Genomic DNA, 22,524 nt, shown 5'->3' on the forward strand with positions numbered 1-22,524 from the left:
TTCAGCTTTTTTATACGAGGGTCCCTCAACAGGCACGACAGCATGAAAGACCCCATTTGCACAAGGTTGGATGCCGAGCTAATCATGTCCCGTTCCTCGTCCTCACTGATGTCACTGAGGGTATCTTCTTCCCCCCAGCCACGTACAACACTACGGGTACCAAAGAGGTGACAACAACGAGCACCCTGGGATGCCTGTTGTGCTTGGTCTTCCTCCTCCTCAAAGCCACATTCCTCCTCTGACTCCTATTCCTCACAATCCTCTTCCTGCATTGCTGCAGGTCCAGCAAGCGATGCTGATAAGGCTGATTCTGGTGGTGATGGACACCACAACTCTTCCTCTTCCTCTTCACGCTCATCTACGGCCTGATCCAGCACTCTTCGCAGGGAACGCTACAGGAAGAAAACAAATGGTAGGATGTCGCTGATGGTACCTTCGGTGCGACTGACAAGGTTTGTCACCTCCTCAAAAGGACACATGAGCCTACAGGCAATGCGCATGAGCGTCCAGAATTTGGCAAAAAAATCCCCAGCTCCCCAGAGGCTGTCCTAGCACCCCGGTCATACAAATACTCATTAACAGCTTTTTCTTGTTGGAGCAGGTGGTCGAACATTAGGAGTGTTGAATTCCACCGTGTCGGGCTGTCGCAAATCAAGCGCCTCACTGGCAGGTTGTTTCGACGCTGGATATCGGACAAGTGCGCCATGGCCATGTAGGAACGCCTGAAATGGCCACACACCTTCCTGGCCTGCTTCAGGACATCCTGTAAGCCTGGGTATTTATGCACAAAGTGTTGTACAATCAAATTACACACATGTGCCATGCACGGCACATGTGTCAACTTGCCCAATTTCAATGCCGCCACCAAATTACTTCCATTGTCAGACAAAACCTTGCCAATCTCCAGTTGGTGCGGAGTCAGCCACTGATCCACCTGTGCGTTCAGGGCGGTCAGGAGTGCTGGTGCGGTGTGACTCTCCGCTTTCAGGCAAGTCAACCCCAAGACGGCGTGACACTGCCGTATCCGGGATGTTGAATAGTACCTGGGGAGCTGGGGAGGTGCCGTTGATGTGGAGCAAGAAACAGAAGCAGAAGAGGACTCAGCCGAGGAAGAGGTTATGGAAGAGGATGGAGTAGGAGGAGTAGAGGGGGTAGCAGCAGGCCTGCCTGCAAGTCGTGGCGGTGTCACCAACTCTTCTGCAGAGCCACGCATTCCATGCTTTTCAGACGTCAGCAGGTTTACCCAATGCGCAGTATAGGTGATATACCTGCCCTGACCATGCTTTGCAGACCAGCTATCCGTGGTCATATGGACCCTTGCCCCGAAGCTGTGTGCCAGACATGCCATAACTTCCTTTCGCACAATAGAGTACAGGTTTGGGATTGCCTTTTGTGAAAAGAAATTTCTGCCAGGTACCTTCCACTGCTGTGTCCCAATAGATACAAATTTTTTGAAAGCATCAGACTCCACCAGCTTGTATGGTAAAAGCTGGCGGGCTAAGAGTTCAGACAAGCCAGCTGTCAGACACCGGGCAAGGGGGTGACTTTGAGAAATTGGCTTCTTACGCTCAAACATATCCTTGACAGACACCTGAATGTGGGCAGATGACCAGGAACTGCTACGTAAGAGAGACTCAGTGGAGGATGGTTGAGAGGGGGCAAGGAGGACAGCAGTGGTTGACGTGGCTGAAGATGCTGGAGCAGGAGGAGGAGGGCGGCTTTGAGTTTGTGTGCTGCTTCTACTCATGTGTTCTTCCCATCGGCGTTTGTGATGTGAGACCATGTGCCTTCGCAAAGCAGTTGAACCTAGGTGGGTGTTGGACTTCCCACGACTCAGTTTCTTTTGGCACAGGTTGCAAATGGCATCACTGTTGTCAGAGGCAGACACACAAAAAAATGCCACACTGCTGAGCTCTGCGATGACGGCATTCTGGTGGTGGCAACAGCATGCGTTGATGGTCGTCGGCGTGCTGTTTGGCTGACCCCGGGTGACGATGCATGCTGTCTGACTGTGCCACTAGCTCCTTGAGACGACCTCCCCCTGCTTCCAACTCGTCTCCACCTCCTCCTCTCTGTCTCCCCATCTGAACTTTCCCCCTCTTCTTCTTCTCTTCTAGCAGGCACCCATATGACATCCACCGACACATCATCATCAACTGCTTCACTTGTATCTGACACATCAAGAAAGGAAGCAGCAGCGGGAACAACATCATCATCATCATCATCATCATCATCACACCGTACCTCCATGTCTGTAATGCTGCCTGACTGAGACATATCACTGTTATCTACATCCTCTGTCAATGATGGTTGTGCATCACTCATTTCTTCCAACTGATGTGTCAATAACTCCTGTGACAGATCAAGTGAAGCGGCTGTGGTGCTAGTGTTGGTGGTGGCGACAGGCGGGCGAGTGGCACTGGTCACTTTAGAGGTGCCCAAAGCACAGCTGGACGTAGATGGTACATCAAGTTTAGGAGGACTAGGAGCGGAAGCTGTTGAAGATTGGGTGTCCTGTGTTAGCCATTCAACTAGGTCCTCCTCTAACTTTTCGCGTCCCCCCTGGCACCCGGCGTCTAAACAATGTGCATATTTGTAGGGTCTAAAGGAATCACAGCACCACGACCACCTGTGGGGTGGCCTGCCTCTGCCTGTCATTTTTTTTAAAAATGTACACTTACAATACTATTAAACAAATTATGAGTGGTGGCACTGGGCAAGTGGGCACAGTATACGCTGTGAGCAGGAAACAAAAAAGCAGACTGATGTTTCACAATCCAAAAAGTTTTTTTTTTTTAATGTACACTTACACTACTATTAAACAAGAAGATATGAGTGGTGGCACAGAGGAATTAATCACAGTATATGCTTGCTGTGGGCCTGGCACACAGGCCTGATGGAAAATGAAATTAGATTAAACTTGCAATTAGCAAACTAATGTAAAAGTTTTTTTAATTTTTTTTAAATAATGTTAAACCAACAGGTATGAGTGGTTGCACAGAGCAATTAAGCACAGTATATGCTTGCGGTGGGCCTGGCACACAGGCCTGATGGAAAATGAAATTAGATTAAACTTGCAATTAGCAAACTAATGTAAAAGGTTTTTTTTTTTTTTTTTTAAATAATGTTAAACCAACAGGTATGAGTGGTTGCAAAGAGCAATTAATCACTGTATATGCTTGCGGTGGGCCTGGCACACAGGCCTGATGGAAAATGAAATTAGATTAAACTTGCAATTAGCAAACTAATGTAAATGTTTTTTTTTAGTTTTTTTTAAATAATGTTAAACCAACAGGTATGAGTGGTTGCAAAGAGCAATTAATCACAGTATATGCTTGCTGTTGGCCTGGCACACAGGCCTGATGGTAAATTAAATTAGATTAAACTTGCAATTAGCAAACTAATGTAAAAGTTTTTTTTATTTTAATTTAAAATAATGTTAAATCAACAAGTATTAGTGGTTGCACAGAGCAATTAATAACAGTATTTGCTTGCTGTAGGCCTGGCACACAGGCCTGATGGAAAATAAAATTAGATTAAACTTGCAATTAGCAAACTAATGTAAAAGTTTGTATTACTTTTTTTTAAATAATGTTAAAACAACAGGTATGAGTGGTTGCACAGAGCAATTAATCACATTATATGCTTGCAGTGGCCCTGGCACACAGGCCTGATGGAAAATGAAATTAGATTAAACTTGCAATTAGCAAACTAATGTAAAAGTTTTTTTTTATTTTTTTTTAAATAATGATAAACCAACAGGTATGAGTGGTTGCACAGAGCAATTAATCACAGTATATGCTTGCTGTTGGCCTGACACACAGGCCTGATGGTAAATGAAATTAGATTAAACTTGCAATTAGCAAACTAATGTAAAAGTTTTTTTATTTTAATTTAAAATAATGTTAAAACAAAAAGTATTAGTGGTTGCACAGAGCAATTAATAATAGTATATGCTTGCTGTAGGCCTGGCACACAGGCCTGATGGAAAATAAAATTAGATTAAACTTGCAATTAGCAAACTAATGTAAAAGTTTTTTTTACTTTTTTTTAAATAATGTTAAAACAACAGGTATGAGTGGTTGCACAGAGCAATTAATCACAGTACATGCTTGCAGTGGGCCTGGCACACAGGCCTGATGGAAAATGAAATTAGATTAAACTTGCAATTAGCAAACTAATGTTAAAGTTTTTTTTTAAAATTTAAAATAATGTTAAAACAACAAGTATTAGTGGTTGCACAGAGCAATTAATAACAGTTTATGCTTGCTGTAGGCCTGGCACACAGGCCTGATGGAAAATGAAATTAGATTAAACTTGCAATTAGCAAACTAATGTAAAAGTTTGTATTACTTTTTTTTAAATAATGTTAAAACAACAGGTATGAGTGGTTGCACAGAGCAATTAATCACAGTATATGCTTGCAGTGGCCCTGGCACACAGGCCTGATGGAAAATGAAATTAGATTAAACTTGCAATTAGCAAACTAATGTAAAAGTTTTTTTTAATTTTTTTTTAAATAATGATAAACCAACAGGTATGAGTGGTTGCACAGAGCAATTAATCACAGTATATGCTTGCTGTTGGCCTGGCACACAGGCCTGATGGTAAATGAAATTAGATTAAACTTGCAATTAGCAAACTAATGTAAAAGTTTTTTTATTTTAATTTAAAATAATGTTAAAACAAAAAGTATTAGTGGTTGCACAGAGCAATTAATAATAGTATATGCTTGCTGTAGGCCTGGCACACAGGCCTGATGGAAAATAAAATTAGATTAAACTTGCAATTAGCAAACTAATGTAAAAGTTTTTTTTACTTTTTTTTAACAACAGGTATGAGTGGTTGCACAGAGCAATTAATCACAGTATATGCTTGCAGTGGGCCTGGCACACAGGCCTGATGGAAAATGAAATTAGATTAAACTTGCAATTAGCAAACTAATGTAAAAGTTTTTTTTTTTTTTAATTTAAAATAATGTTAAAGCACCAGATATGAGTGGTGGCAGTGAGCAAGTTGGCACAATATATGCTGTGAGGCTCACACACAGGCTGGTGGCAGGCAGGCAAATGCAAAAAAAAAAAAAACCACTGGAGTTCTAGCCCTATGCAAAAAAATTATAAAACAGTTTTAGCCCTGAAAAGGGCTTTTTGGGGTGCTGTCCTTACAGCAGAGATCAGATGAGTCCTTCAGGACTTTAGTGGAGACTGAATAGACTAGCCTAGCTATCAATTTCCCAATAAAATCAGGAGCTGCAACAATAAACCTCCTCTCTCTTCAAAAGCTGCATCAGAATGATTCTAAAATGGCTGATGCCAGGGACCTGGGAGGGTCTGGAAGGTAGTGTCTGCTGCTGATTGGCTGTAATGTGTCTGCAGACTGTGAGATACAGGGTCAAAGTTTACTCAATTATGACGAATAGGGGGCGGATCAAACATCGCATATGTTCGCCCGCGGCGGCGAACGCGAACAAGCTATCTTCGCAGGGAACCGTTCGCGGGCGAACAGTTTGGGACATCACTAATGGTGAAACAAATAATTTACCTTTTCCTCCATTCCATGGGTTTGATGAACAGTTCAATCTTAATCTTCTTGGGAAGCTCGAGACCTGTTTAAAAAAAACAAACGGTTTACAAAAATATAAAAACATATCTAAATACTTTTATCAAAAAACACTCATTTAAAAATGATTTAACTAAAAAGAGATGGTGAAACAAATAACTTACCATTTCCTCCATTCCAAGGGTTTGATGAACAGTTCTATCTTAAACTCTTAGGAAACTCGAGACCTGTTTAAAAAAAAAAACTGTTTACAAAAATATAAAAACATATCTAAATACTTTTATAAAAAAACACTCATTTAAAAATGATTTAACTAAAAAGAGAAGGTGAAACAAATAACTTACCATTTCCTCCATTCCAAGGGTTTGATGAACAGTTCTATCTTAAACTTCTTGGGAAGCTCGAGACCTGTTTAAAAAAAAAATGTTTACAAAAATATAAAAACATATCTAAATACTTTTATCAAAAAACACTCATTTAAAAACAATTTAACCAAAATGAGATGGTGAAACAAATAACTTACCTTTTCCTCCATTCCATGGGTTTGATGAACAGTTCAATCTTAATCTTCTTGGGAAGCTCGAGACCTGTTTAAAAAAAAAAAAACGGTTTACAAAAATATAAAAACATATCTAAATAGGGTCTCCTGAAAGCCGGTAATATGATGGAAATAGGCTGTGACATTTACAAACTCTTGAAGTTGACAAGGGGAAGAATGACATCCATCTCACACACTTACAACACGCTCCAATCAAAAGTACATAAAGCTAACATCGAACACTTACAAACTGCCTGGGGGACCATGGTGGGACATGACATTACAGACAAATGTGTGGTGCAAAGCTTTGTGGAGGTGAGGGAGGCCTCGCTCTCAAACGACATAAGAGAATCACATACTAAACTAGTCCACAATGCATATATAACTCCCAAAATGTTCCACAAGTGGAAGAGGGATACACCAGGACTATGCCCGAAATGTTTCAACCCTAACCCAAACATCACACACATGATATGGAACTGCCCGAAGTTAACGAAATTCTGGGGCATGGTGCAGAGGTGGGTGGGAACGTGCACAGGGGAAAAAATTCATCTATCAACTGAGATGGTGATATTCCTAAACCATCAAACAAAGATACAGCAACACACAAGATTCATAAATAATGTAATTCTACACGCTAGAAAACTCATTCTGCAACACTGGATGTCGCAGACACCACCAAGCCTAACACAACTCAAAGAAACATTGAGAAAACAAATGATCTATGAGCAACTTGACACTCAGGGGGACATAACACGCAGAACAAAAAAATTAATGACCAAATGGGAGCCCCTCATTCTCACTCTAGACCCAACACACCAAAAACAAATAATTTACCCATTCAAAGACGCAGAGTACATACTGAATGCACAGCTACATGGAAAATGGAACATATTTACCTAAAAGACCAGACTCAGCAACCATAACGTGAGGTGGTACAGGGATAGATATACGGAGGAACCTGGGGTGGCACCCGGGGGGGAGGTCAGGAAAAAGGAAGGCTCTGAGGGGGAGGAAAATTGGTAGGATGGATAACAGAGAAAAGAGACGGAACTAGACTCAGTATCCTGAAGTTACGATACTAGTATGTTATCTTACATAATAATAATAGATTTGTGTTTTAATCTATCTCCGTTGGTGGAGATGGCAAACTAGGTGGTAAGAGAGTGGAAGTCCCTAAAGAAGAGGGAGGAGAATGGGACTTAAAGGAAAAAAAAAACATTGGAAAACTTAGATGCTAATGCAGTGATTAGACATGTTGTCATATTGTATTAAGCTGACTCATTTTGTAACTCTCATTGCTTGTCTATGTATTTGGCATTGAAAAAATAAAATATTAAAAAAAAAAAAAAACATATCTAAATACTTTTATCAAAAAACACTCATTTAAAAACAATTTAACCAAAATGAGATGGTGAAACAAATAACTTACCTCTTCCTCCATTCCAAGGGTTTGATGAACTGTTCTATCTTAAACTTCTTGGGAAGCTCGAGACCTGTTTAAAAAAAAAAACGGTTTACAAAAATATAAAAACATATCTAAATACATTTATCAAAAAACACACATTTAAAAACGATTTAACCAAAATAAGATGGTGAAACAAATAACTTACCTTTTCCTCCATTCCATGAACAGTTCAATCTTAATCTTCTTGGGAAGCTAGAGATCTGTTTAAAAAAAACAAACGGTTTACAAAAATATAAAAACATATCTAAATACATTTATCAAAAAACACTCATTTAAAAATGATTTAACTAAAAAGAGATGGTGAAACAAATAACTTACCTCTTCCTCCATTCCAAGGGTTTGATGAACTGTTCTATCTTAAACTTCTTGGGAAGCTCGAGACCTGTTTAAAAAAAACAAACGGTTTACAAAAATATAAAAACATATCTAAATACAATTATCAAAAACACTCATTTAAAAACAATTTAACCAAAATGAGATGATGAAACAAATAACTTACCTCTTCCTCCATTCCAAGGGTTTGATGAACTGTTCCATCTTAAACTTCTTTGAAAGCTCGAGACCTGTTTAAAAAAAACAAACGGTTTACAAAAATATAAAAACATATCTAAATACTTTTATCAAAAAACACTCATTTAAAAACGATTCAACCAAAATGAGTTAGTGAAACAAATAACTTACCTCTTCCTCCATTCCAAGGGTTTGATGAACTGTTCTATCTTAAACTTCTTGGGAAGCTTGAGACCTGTTTAAAAAAAACAAACGGTTTACAAAAATATATAAACATATCTAAATACAATTATCAAAAAACACTCATTTAAAAACAATTTAACCAAAATGAGATGATGAAACAAATAACTTACCTCTTCCTCCATTCCAAGGGTTTGATGAACTGTTCCATCTTAAACTTCTTTGAAAGCTCGAGACCTGTTTAAAAAAAACAAACGGTTTACAAAAATATAAAAACATATCTAAATACTTTTATCAAAAAACACTCATTTAAAAACGATTCAACCAAAATGAGTTAGTGAAACAAATAACTTACCTCTTCCTCCATTCCAAGGGTTTGATGAACTGTTCTATCTTAAACTTCTTGGGAAGCTCGAGACCTGTTTAAAAAAAAAAACGGTTTACAAAAATATAAAAACATATCTAAATACATTTATCAAAAAACACTCATTTAAAAACGATTCAACCAAAATGAGTTAGTGAAACAAATAACTTACCTCTTCCTCCATTCCATGGGTTTGATGAACAGTTCAATCTTAATCTTCTTGGGAAGCTCGAGACCTGTTTAAAAAAAAAAAAGGTTTACAAAAATATAAAATATATCTAAATACTTTTATAAAAAAACACTCATTTAAAAATGATTTAACCAAAATGAGATGGTGAAACGAATAACTTACCTCTTCCTCCATTCCATGGGTTTGATGAACAGTTCAATCTTAATCTTCTTGGGAAGCTCGAGACCTGTTTTAAAAAAAAATGGATTACAAAAATATAAAATATATCTAAATACTTTTATCAAAAAACACTCATTTAAAAACAATTTAATAAAATGAGATGGTGAAACAAATAACTTACCTCTTGCTTCATTCCATGGGTTTGATGAACAGTTCAATCTTAAACTTCTTGGGAAGCTCGAGACCTGTTTAAAAAAAACAACGGTTTAAAAAAAATATAAAAACATATCTAAATACTTTTATCAAAAAACACTCATTTAAAAACGATTTAACCCAAATGAGATGGTGAATCAAATAACTTACCTCTTCCTCCATTCCAAGGGTTTGATGAACAGTTCTATCTTAAACATCTTGGGAAGCTCGAGACCTGTTTAAAAAAAAAAACGTTTATAAAATATAAAAACATATCTAAATACTTTTATCAAAAAACACTCATTTAAAAACGATTTAACCAAAATGAGATGGTGAAACAAACAACTTACCTCTTCCTCCATTCCAAGGGTTTGATGAACTGCTCCATCTTAAACTTCTTTGGAAGCTCGAGACCTGTTTAAAAAAAACAAACGGTTTACAAAAATATAAAAACATATCTAAATACTTTTATCAAAAAACACTCATTTAAAAATTATTTAACTAAAAGAGATGGTGAAACAAATAACTTACCTCTTCCTCCATTCCAAGGTTTTGATGAACGGTTCTATCTTAAACTTCTTGGGAAGCTCGAGACCTGTTTAAAAAAAAAAAGGTTTACAAAAATATAAAATATGTCTAAATACTTTTATAAAAAAACACTCATTTAAAAACGATTTTACCAAAATGAGATGGTGAAACAAATAACTTACCTCTTCCTCCATTCCATGGGTTTGATGAACAGTTCAATCTTAATCTTCTTGGTAAGCTCGAGACCTGTTTAAAAAAAAATGGTTTACAAAAATATAAAAAATATCTAAATACTTTTATCAAAAAACACTCATTTAAAAACGATTTAACCAAAATGAGATGGTGAAACAAATAACTTACCTCTTCCTCCATTCCAAGGGTTTGATGAACTGTTCTATCTTAAACTTCTTGGGAAGCTCGAGACCTGTTTAAAAAAATAAACGGTTTACAAAAATATAAAAACATATCTAAATACTTTTATCAAAAAACACTCATTTAAAAACAATTTAACCAAAATGAGATGGTGAAACAAATAACTTACCTCTTCCTCCATTCCAAGGGTTTGATGAACTGTTCTATCTTAAACTTCTTGGGAAGCTCGAGACCTGTTTTAAAAAAAAAACAGTTTACAAAAATATAAAAACATATCTAAATACTTTTATAAAAAACACTCATTTAAAAACAATTTAACCAAAATGAGATAGTGAAACAAATAACTTACCTCTTCCTCCATTCCATGGGTTTGATGAACAGTTCAATCTTAATCTTCTATGGAAGCTTGAGACCTGTTTAGAAAAAAAAAATGGTTTATAAAAATATAAAATATATCTAAATACTTTTATAAAAAACACTCATTTAAAAACGATTTAACCAAAATGAGATGGTTAAACAAATAACTTACCTTTTCCTCCATTCCATGGGTTTGATGAACAGTTCAATACTAATCTTCTTGGGAAGCTCGAGACCTGTTTAAAAAAAACAAACGGTTTACAAAAATATAAAAACATATCTAAATACTTTTATCAAAAAACACTCATTTAAAAATGATTTAACCAAAATGAGAAGGTGAAACAAATAACTTACCTCTTCCTCCATTCCAAGGCCTTGATGAACTGTTCTATCTTAAACTTCTTGGGAAGCTCGAGACCTGTTTAAAAAAAAAAACGGTTTACAAAAATATAAAAACATATCTAAATACTTTTATCAAAAAACACTAATTTAAAAACAATTTAACCAAAATGAGATGATGAAACCAATACCTTACCTCTTCCTCCATTCCATGAGTTTGATGAACAGTTCAATCTTAATCTTCTTGGGAAGCTCGAGACCTGTTTTAAAAAAAAAAAACGGTTTACAAAAATATAAAATATATCTAAATACTTTTATAAAAAAACACTCATTTAAAAACGATTTACCCAAAATGAGATGGTGAAACAAATAACTTACCTTTTCCTTCATTCCAGGGGTTTGATGAACAGTTCTATCTTAAACTTCTTGGGAAGCTCGAGACCTGTTTAAAAAAAAACAATGTTTACAAAAATATAAAAACATATCTAAATACTTTTATCAAAAAACACTAATTTAAAAACAATTTAGCCAAAATGAGATGGTGAATAGTGATGTCGCGAACTGAAAATTTTCCGTTCCGCAACTGTTCGTGAACGGGCAAACCGGGCGAACCGCCATTGACTTCAATAGGCAGGCAAATTTTTTTTTTTTTAAAACTTTATTTATAATCCAGATCCATCACAACATGGAAGTCACAGTATGTAATACATCAGAATTTACATTTTAAGATACAGAAAGGGAATTCGACGACCCTCCTCCCCCACAGTCCGGGGGAAAGAGCCTTCCCCAAGTAAGATATCTCCATACTGAGATGTTAATCTGGTTTTTTCCATTTTTTTATAAAGCATCAAGTAACTAATACAAACCATAAACAGTAAACAATCCTATCAAATCAAATCGAATCGGGTCCTTCCACTCCGGGGGGGGGGGATAGGGATAGAGTTTGGGGAGGGGGGGGGGGACTGAGCTCCCTGGCACTTATGTCAAAGAGAATTTAAAGGCTACTACGAAGCTATGCGTATGTGGTCAGGTTGGCTGAGGGGGGGGGGCGACAGAGAAAGACACCAGTTCCCTCTCAGATTTTCCTCCATGATAAATGTTGAATTGCGAAAGGGATAAAGTATTCTATGTCTTACTTGTGAAGAGATGTACAGAAAATAAGGTTCCCATTTATATATATAAGATTTTATTCTTTTATCAAGATCTCCCTGTACGTCCGCCTGCTCCACCAAAACCTGAGTGTGTATTGCCCCCAACAGTTTCTTGAAGGGTGGGGCCTTATCCCTTACCCAATACTGCATGATTAGTCGCCTAGAGAGCAGAATCACAGAGTTCAGAAATTTCTGATGTTGGGATGTAATCCCCAGGTCTGTCAGAAAAATAATGGTGGAGGGAGTTAAAGCTATCTCTTGCTGGAGTACCCTTTGGAGCCAAAACTGAACTTTACCCCACAGTCTTTTTATTTTGGGGCAGTCCCATATTAAGTGTGTGAGATCAGGTGATGCAAAGGAGCACTTGTTACACTTATCTACTGCCTGAGGGGCCCACCTTAGTCTTAGTTTAGGGAGGATATATGCCTGATGTATTAGTTTAGTGTGTGCCTCTCTAGAATAAGCTGAAAGGGTAGCTGCTCTTACTCTCTGAAAGCTATCTTCGATCTCTTGTGCCGTAATCTGTATGTCTCTTGTCCCTTGCCATTTGTTGTGTATTGTTTGAAGGACAGGTTGTTCTAAGTGACTTGTGATTTCGTTATATATGCGGGTTATGGAATATGATCCTTGTTTCGTCATGCGGACTAGTCTGTCCACGCCAGAACTTACTTTAGTAAGCCGATTATCTGAGATGAGAGCCCTGACAAAGTGCCTACACTGAAAATATGCGAACATGGTATCAGCGGGGATAGCAAAGGTTTCTCTCAGTTCCTGGAAAGGGAGAACCTGAAGCGTGTTAGGATTGATAAATTGTGCAATAGAGGTCAGGCCAGAGGCCCTCCATTTCTGAAAGGCCCTGGTGGTGAAACCAGGTATGAACGTAGGGTTTCCCTGTATGGGCAGATATTTGGTCACTTTGTGATCACTACCCCAGAATCGGCATAGCTTGTGCCATGCTCTCAACGGGTCTCTAAACAGTATGTTCTGAGAAATGTGATGAAGTAAGGCAGACAAGGTAGAGTGTGGGAGGTAGGCCAAGTTCAGCGGTGACGCACAGTCCGCCTCTACAGCATGGCTGAAGTATTCAGATCCGGCCAACCAGCCAAGCACCAGCTTAGTTAGTGTTGCCAAATTGTACCACTGTATGTTCGGAAACCTAAGTCCCCCCACCTCCAGTGGCATAGAGAGTCTGGTTGTGTTGATCCTATGCTTTTTTTGGTTCCACACAAAGGAGGCAAAAGTAGAAGAGATTACCTGTATGTCCTTGTTGTGGAGCAGAAGAGGGAGCATTTGCAAGGGGTACAAGATTTTTGGTAGTATTACCATTTTCAATAAATAAATTCTACCATGAAGGGAGAGGGGAAGACCCCTCCAACCTCGGATGGTGTTCTGTGAACTAAGTATAACTTTTGGGATATTAAGTTGATAAATCTTTGTGGGGTCTACATGTAAGTGAATCCCCAGATACTTAAAAGACCCATCCGTGACCTTGAGACTCGTGTTCTGTAGGGAGCTGCCTCCCTGGTTTTGAAGCCAAGTGACTTCAGATTTGTCTTCGTTTATTTTGTATCCAGTAAAGGTACCAAATTTTGTCATTACTTGTAGTATTTGAGGAACATTAAGATCAGGGTTGCTAATATACAACAAGAGGTCATCAGCAAACAATGAGATATGTAGACACTGTGCGTGTAGTTTAAGGCCAGCACAGTGTTGTCGGATATAGCAAGCCAGCGGCTCAATGGCAAGATCGAATAGGAGCGGGGACAGTGGGCAACCTTGCCTTGTGCCCCTTTCTAGCTTAAAGGAAGGGGAGAGACCACCATTGATAATGATGGATGCCGAGGGTGAATTATATAGTCTACGTACAGCATCCAAGAAGTGGCCTGTGATACCAAAGTTAATAAGCGTAGTGTATAAGTGATCCCACTCCACCCTATCGAATGCCTTCTCGGCGTCGACAGAGAGGAAGCAGGCATCCTGTAGTGAGGCATCTGACCGGTTATGTCGGGCTTGATGGTATTGTGCTATGACTGCCAGTGCTTTGCGTAAATTGATAACTGATGATCGGTGTTTGACAAAACCCGTCTGGTCTGGGTGAACCAGCAGTGGCAGAACATCTGCCAGCCGATTAGCGAGGATTTTGGTCATTAACTTATAGTCCCCATTTAATAAAGAAATCGGCCTATAAGAAGACGGCAGAGTCGAATCTCTATCTGGTTTGGGAATGACGCATATGTTAGCATCGGTAAATCTAGAGTCCGGTACAGACTTCCCTGCTAAGTAGTCTAAAAAAAGCTTTGCCAAAGTGGGCGCTATCGCCGGGCATAAGATTTTATAATATTCTGCGGGGAGACCGTCCGGTCCCGCCGCCTTCCCTAGTTTGATGCTTCGTATGGTATTCACAACTTCTTGTATTTGGATAGGGGCATTAAGCGTAGCCAATTGTTCCTGGGTCATGGTGGGGACGGTGACATTGCGCCAGAATGACTGTTTATTATGTTCTGATATGTCCTGCTTAGTGTATAGTTTAGTGTAGTATGACACAAACTCTTTCATAATCGTAGGGGTGTCATTACAAAGGCCCTTATCTGTAATGATTGCTGGAATGTTAGATCTAGGGGTGACCACTTTGACCATGTTTGCCATTATTTTCCCTGCCTTGTTCCCGTACCTGTAGAATCGTCCCTGCCTGTGCAATGTGTGTATGTTATCTACCATTTGGATATGGGTGTCTCTTTCTTGCTTCAGGTTGTAATAGTGCTGCCTCGATTGGCTGGTCGGGTGTTGCAGATATGTATTATATGCATCTGTGAGATTTCTTAGCATTTGATCAGTGAGCCTCTTAGCCTGTTTCTTATGATGTGAAGTGTATGCTGTAATTCTCCCCCTTAGCACAGCCTTTGAGGCATGCCAAAAGAGATCCGTGTTGTCGTGGTGTTGGGCGTTATCTGCATCATAGTCTATCCAGTATGCAAGTAAGTTTTGGCGGAAATCTACATTGTTGTAAAGATGAGAGGGAAACCTCCATGTTTTGTGTAAATTATCGGCGGGGGTAAAGTCCAGCACCAGTGTGATAGGGGCGTGATCTGATATGGTGATGGGTTGTATTTTAGTAGAGGGTATAAAAGGGGTGAGAGCAGGAGACGTGAGGAAGTAGTCAATCCTGGACAATGTGTGGTGTGATTTAGACATACAGGTGTAGTCCCTAACCTCTGGATTACGCAATCTCCATAAATCAACCAATCCCAAGCCTTCCTTAAGCCTTAAAGTAATTTTAGATTCAATTTTCTGTCGCTGAGAGCCCTGTTTTATGCTAGAGGGTTGTGAGGGGTTTATAAATCTATCGAGAGGGGATAGTTGGGCCATGTTGTAGTCCTCTCCCATGAGGATTTGAGAGCTATTACGTTTAGTTAGGAGTGATTGAATCTGGGACCAAAAGTGGGGAGAGAGACTATTCGGCCCATAGACACTGCAAAGTGTATAGGTTTTGGAAGATACATGCAAGCTAGTGATGATATACCTTCCCTGCACGTCGATATGTGTATCTGTAAGCACTATTGGTAACCCTTTCCTGACCAGTATCGCTACCCCCTTTTTTCTGCCTGTCGTTGGCGTGTTTATAACTTGACCTACCCATCTAACCTTCAGCTTAGCGTGCTCTTCCTGTGTCAAGTGGGTCTCTTGCAACAGGGCAATATCTGCGTGGATTGAGTTGAGGTAGTGGAGTATCTTGCTTCTTTTAGCTGGAGAGGTAATACCTCCAACATTCCAAGATACTACATTATAGCGCCGCGCCATTGTCTAATGAAAGTATGGAATGTTCCCGCAGCTCTGCTATTCTAAGGTGCGGTCTGTGGAGCAGGCGGATCAGTAGGATAAAACATGGGTACCTTAAGGTATGTGGAAAAATGTGGTATGGGGAGGGCATGATATCAATTTGTGCCAGGGAGTTGTACTCACGAATCAGCCAGATGGGAGAGAGTCGGGAAGCCAAACCAGAAGGTTTCCATATGTCAAGGATTGCATGGTGTGGGGACCCCCCAGAGTGGAGGAGCATTTGTTGCTGGAGGCAGAGACACAAAAGCATTAGTGCATCACATAACATTGACACTGTAGGCAAAACACATAAACATAACAGACAAGTTCCACCCAGAAACCAGCAGACTTCATCAGCCTGAGAAAGCGGTTGGAGACCCTGCTTTATCATAAGAGTATCCTGGTAGCAGGCTTGGCACCTAACAAAGAGTATGTCAATCTCAGCATAAACATAAACATCCCTAAGGACACATGTAATAGTAACAAAAAGAGAGAAAGAAATGGTTAGGCAAACATGGGCTAGGAACCTGAAATATCTCTCCGTTACGGTTAAGGGGGAGTGGGGTTCTACTTGGCTGGGAGTACTGTAATTAGAATTAAAGCCACTTTGGGCCTTTTCCCAGGCTGTTTGAATATTGGGTATAGAAGGTTTAAAGCAAGGGAAGGGAAGCTTGCGAGCCCTGTTAGAGGATAGGGACCCCATGCATGGCTTAGTTTTAAAACCTGGGAGGAGAAAAAATGCTATCCCTCTACCTTTATGTGGGGAGGGGGTTAGTGTCAAACCTGGGAGACAAAAAGCATAAATTACTGTCTTCGAAAATGCATGCAAAACATAACTTGTAACACAAAACAAGATAACAGTGAGGAACCAAACCAGTATCTCCCCAAAATGTATAAGTTTGGTCTTCATGAACCAAGAAGTGGGAGAATGTATATGCCCCCATAGCATAGTTCCTGGGAGTTTCTGCAGTTCCCACATGAGCCTTTCATGCAGTTCAGTATGCCTGAGTTTAGTCCCAGTTACTCTTTCTGCCACTGGGCATGTTGCAGCACTCCATCCCTCCATTATGTAACGGAGAGCTTGGAGAAAATTGAGGCTGAAAAGAAATTCTTCTATGTTCAGTGTACATCTCGTTGGTCGTCTTTATCTTTATCAAGGTATGCTTGCAGATCTTTGGGGGAACTGAAAAACTTGGGACCAGCTGGTGTTTGCAGTCTTAATTTAGCAGGATATAGCAGTGAAGCCTGTCTCCCCTCCTTGTGAAGTCGAGAGCACAGTGGAGCGAATTCTTTCCGGAGTTTGGTAACCTCTGCAGAAAAGTCCTGAAAAATCAATATTTTCTTTCCTTCAAAAATCAAATCTCCCGTATGAGCCCTATAAGCTCGCAATAGTGCGAGTTTTTCCTGGTAGTTGAGGCACTTATAAATCACTTGGCGTGGGCGAGAATTTAAAGTCTCAAGGCCTCTATCCGGGCCTATGCGATGGGCTCGCTCTATGTCAAGGGGTAAGTGATCTGGGTTCATTTTCAGCAGTTTAGGGATGGTTAAAGCGGTAAACTCAAGCAAATCTTTGTTTTACACTGTTTCAGGTACACCCACCATTCGGAGATTGTTCCTCCGACTCCGATTTTCGAGGTCGTCTACCTTTTCTTGCAAGATTTGGTTTTGGCGTTGTAGCTGCCTTTCTTGTCTGTCTTCTACATCTGACACACGCTGCTCCACGTGGGACATTCTGGTAGAGAATTGGCGTATTTCGCTGATCAATGTATCTACCCCAGCCTGAAGGGACTCCATCTTTGGTAGAAAGAAGGACTTGAGTTCCTGGAGGAGAGCAGAGGAGTCAGATGTGATCACATGTGAGGATTTGGGAGAGGGTGGGGATTCAGTATGTAATTCTGGTGCAGGCCTCTTCTTATCTGCTTGCTTATGCCTGGATGTCATTTTGACAGCCAGTGTGTTTGATACAGGCTTGAAGTAATGATCTAGCTTCATGCAAACCTTGCACTAATTTGCTTACAGTATAGACAAAGTTCTCTTGTTAAGAGTGTGAGAGTCCTCTAAGTGGCAGCATCAGCCCACGTATCAGCAAGCCAAAAGGAACAAACTCCCCTTCAGTGATCTTAACACAAGTGTTTCATGAGACAACCATTTTTTTTATTCTGTTGTTAGTAAACGTTCAGCATAATATGTCATATGTTTCACAATAAATGCTTTGAAACAATGTCCCGTTGATTGTATGATACTTCTTTTATTGTGAGCTGTATAGTCCAGACAGAAGAAGTGTTCCCAACCTCCCACAAATGTAAGTCTTTAGGGGTGTACCTCTGATAAAAAACTTCTGAATGTGCGTGTATCAGGTTTTACACGGTCTCCTGCATGTATCAATACCTCCGTTCTTGCACCTGCTATGTTTATACACTGCTTGTGGGGCTAAGATGCATTCAGTAGGGCTTGTACTCACTCCCTCCGGTAACATACAGCGGCGAAGAATGTCCCTTGGTAGCCGGGTAGCAGCCGGTTCCAATGTGATGCTAGCGTGGGCCGCACTCCAAGATGGCGCCCGCGGTTTGCGCTTCGTTGCGCACTTTCGTTCCTTCCAGGGACTAGGGCGATATTCGGCCCTTCACACTTTCTGGTCCGTTGGGGCTAGGGTCCAGATAATACCCCAACAAGGATGGCGTGTGTGGGTAGCAGGGACCGGCAGCTTTTTGGCTTAAACGAAGCACAATCTGAGGAGCTCTTTCACTATGCTGCCGGTCTGTAGCTCCGCCCACCGGAAGTCAATAGGCAGGCAAATTTTAGGGACTCTTTCTGGCCACAATAGTGATGGAAAAGTTGATTCAAGGGTACTAACACCTGGACTGTGGCATGCCGGAGGGGGATCCATGGCAAAACTCCCACGTAAAATTACATAGTTGATGCAGAGTCTGGTTTTAATCCATAAAGGGCATAAATCACCTAACATTCCTAAATTGTTTGGAATAACGTTCTTTAAAACATCAGGTATGATGTTGTATCGATCAGGTAGTGTAAGGGTTACACCCGCTTCACAGTGAAAGACCAAACTCCCCGTTTAACGCACCGCAAACAATCGCAAACAGTCCATTTGCACAACCACGAGATAGATAGATTTGATAGATAGATAGATAGATAGATACATAGATTAAATAGATAGATCGATAGATGCAATATACATTTGATAGATATGATAGATAGATAGATTTGATAGATAAATAGATAGATTTGATAGATATATAATTTCCCAGACAGAGAATTACAAGACTTGCGGTCTGGGACCCATGGTATGGTTCCCAGAGGCAGTTGCGGCGCCAGGGGACGTGTATATGGCATGGATTTTATGAACCGGGAGATGGAAAAAGATGCTTGGTCGGTCCTCCTACTTCAAATTTGGGGCACTGCGCGTGCCATCTACTGTGCCACCAGATATAAGTGGTGTGTTAAGTAGTACTATTCTGATCATTTTAATCCCTGTTACGCTCCCTATCAGGGGACGTGTATATGGCATGGATTTTAGAAACCGGGAGATGGAAAAAGATGCTTGGTCGGTCCTCCTACTACAGATTTGGGGCACTGCGCGTGCAATCGTAGCCGGACTTTTAGCCGACGGACATTTGGCCGACGGACATTTGGCCGAAACACAAGTGGCTCTCACAAAACAGTCCGGCCACGAGATAGATAGATTTGATAGATAGATAGATAGATACATAGATTAGATAGATAGATCAATAGATGCAATATACATTTGATAGATACGATAGATAGATAGATAGATAGATTTGATAGATAAATAGATAGATTTGATAGATAGATAATTTCCCAGACAGAGAATAACAAGTCTGGGACGCATGTAAGGTTCCCAGAGGCAGTTGCGGCGCCAGGGGACGTGTATATGGCATGGATTTTAGGAACCGGGAGATGGAAAGAGATGCTTGGTCGGTCCTCCTACTTCAAATTTGGGGCACTGCGTGTGCAATCATAGCAGGACTTTTAGCCGACGGACATTTGGCCGAAACACAAGTGGCTGTCACAAAACGGTCCAGCCACGATAGATAGATTTGATAGATAGATACATAGATTAGATAGATAGATCAATAGATACAATATACATTTGATAGATACGATAGATAGATAGATTTGATAGATAGATAGATTTGATAGATATATAATTTCCCAGACAGAGAATTACAAGACGTGCGGTCTGGGACCCATGGTAAGGTTCCCAGAGGCAGTTGCGGCGCCAGGGGACGTTTATATGGCATGGATTTTAGGAACCGGGAGATGGAAAAAGATGCTTGGTCGGTCCTCCTACTTCAAATTTGGGGCACTGCGCATGCAATCTACTGTGCCACCAGATATGAGTGGTGTGTTAAGTAGTACTATTCTGATCAGTTTAATCCCTGTTACGCCCCCAATCAGGGGACGTGTATATGGCATGGATTTTAGGAACCGGGAGATTGAAAAAGATGCTTGGTCAGTCCTCCTACTTTAAATATGGGGCACTGCGCATGCAATCGTGGCCGGACTTTTAGCCGACGGACATTTGGCCAACGGACATTTTGGCCGAAACACAAGTGGCTCTCACAAAACAGTCCGGCCACGATATATAGATTTGATAGATAAATAGATAGATTTGATAGATAATTTCCCAGACAGAGAATAACAAGACGTGCGGTCTGGGACCCATGGCAAGGTTCCCAGAGGCAGTTGCGGCACCAGGGGACGTGTATATGACATGGATTTTAGGAACCGGGAGATGGAAAAAGATGCTTGGTCGGTTCTCCTACTTCAAATTTGGGGCACTGCGCGTGCAATCTACTGTGCCACCAGATATGAGTGGTGTGTTAAGTAGTACTATTCTGATCAGTTTAATACCTGTTACGCCCCCTATCAGGGGACGTGTATATGGCATGGATTTGAGGAACCGGGAGATGGAAAAAGATGCTTGGTCGGTCCTCCTACTTCAAATTTGGGGCACTGCGCATGCAATCTACTGTGCCACCAGATATGAGTGGTGTGTTAAGTAGTACTATTCTGATCAGTTTAATACCTGTTACGCCCCCTATCAGGGGACGTGTATATGGCATGGATTTTAGGAACCGGGAGATGGAAAAAGATGCTTGGTCGGTCCTCCTACTTCAAATTTGGGGCACTGCGCGTGCAATAGTGGCCGAACTTTTAGCCGACGGACATTTGGCTGACAGACATTTGGCCGACGGACATTTGGCCGAAACACAAGTGGCTGTCACAAAACAGTCCGGCCACGATAGATAGATTTGATAGATAGATACGTAGATTAGATAGATAGATCAATAGATGCAATATACATTTGATAGATACAATAGATAGATAGATTTGATAGATAAATAGATAGATTTGATAAATATATAATTTCCCAGACAGATAATTACAAGACGTGCGGTCTGGGACCCATGGTAAGTTTCCCAGAGGCAGTTGCGGCGCCAGGGGACGTGTATATGGCATGGATTTTAGGAACCGGGAGATGGAAAAAGATGCTTGGTCGGTCCTCCTACTTAAAATTTGGGGCACTTTGTGTGCAATCTACTGTGCCACCAGATATGAGTGGTGTGTTAAGTAGTACTATTCTGATCAGTTTAATACCTGTTATGCCCCCTATCAGGGGACGTGTATGTGGCATGGATTTTAGGAACCGAGAGATGGAAAAAGATGCTTGGTCGGTCCTCCTACTACAAATTTGGGGCACTGCGCAAGCAATCGTGGCCGGACTTTTAGCCGACGGACATTTGACCGAAACACAAGTGGCTGTCACAAAACAGTCCGGCCACGAGATAGATAGATTTGATAGATAGATAGATAGATAGATAGATAGATAGATAGATTAGATAGATAGATCAATAGATGCAATATACATTTGATAGATACGATAGATAGATAGATAGATAGATAGATAGATAGATAGATAGATGATAGATAGATAGATTTGACAGATAAATAGATAGATTTGATAGATAGATAGATAGATAGATAATTTCCAAGACAGAGAATTACAAGTCTGGGACGCATGTAAGGTTCCCAGAGGCAGCTGCGGCGCCAGGGGACGTGTATATGGCATGGATTTTAGGAACCGGGAGATGGAAAAAGATGCTTGGTTGGTCCTCCTACTTCAAATTTGGGGCACTGCGCGTGCAATCTACTGTGCCACCAGATATGAGTGGTGTGTTAAGTAGTACTATTCTGATCATTTTAATCCCTGTTACGCCCCCTATCAGGGGACGTGTATATGGCATGGATTTTAGGAACCGGGAGATGGAAAAAGATGCTTGGTCGGTCCTCCTACTACAAATTTGGGGCACTGCGCGTGCAATCGTGGCCGGACTTTTAGCCGACGGACATTTGGCCGACGGACATTTGGCCGAAACACAAGTGGCTGTCACAAAACAGTCCGGCCACGATAGATAGATTTGATAGATAGATACATAGATTAGATAGATAGATCAATAGATGCAATATACATTTGATAGATACGATAGATAGATAGATAGATTTAATAGATAAATAGATAGATTTGATAGATATATAATTTCCCAGAGAGAGAATTACAAGACGTGCGGTCTGGGACCCATGGTAAGGTTCCCAGAGGCAGTTGCGGCGTCAGGGGACGTGTATATGGCATGGATTTTAGGAACCGGGAGATGGAAAGAGATGCTTGGTCGGTCCTCCTACTTCAAATTTGGGGCACTGCGCGTGCAATCTACTGTGCCACCAGATATGAGTGGTGTGTTAAGTAGTACTATTCTG

At 40.6% G+C, this 22,524-nt stretch overlaps 1 long non-coding RNA gene across 1 annotated transcript; it reads right to left on the reverse strand.

Moving 5' to 3' along the window:
* Positions 1 to 5,550: 5,550 nt before the first annotated feature.
* On the reverse strand, positions 5,551 to 10,440 carry LOC128665176 (uncharacterized). Its single transcript, XR_008403018.1, has 3 exons — positions 10,413 to 10,440; positions 8,975 to 9,038; positions 5,551 to 5,608 (listed from the first exon to the last, which is right to left on the reverse strand). It is a non-coding gene; the product is annotated as an uncharacterized LOC128665176 (long non-coding RNA).
* Between the last annotated feature and the right edge of the window lie 12,084 nt (positions 10,441 to 22,524).

This window comes from Bombina bombina, chromosome 6, assembly GCF_027579735.1.
Source record: "Bombina bombina isolate aBomBom1 chromosome 6, aBomBom1.pri, whole genome shotgun sequence".
NCBI classification, from domain to species: domain Eukaryota; kingdom Metazoa; phylum Chordata; class Amphibia; order Anura; family Bombinatoridae; genus Bombina; species Bombina bombina.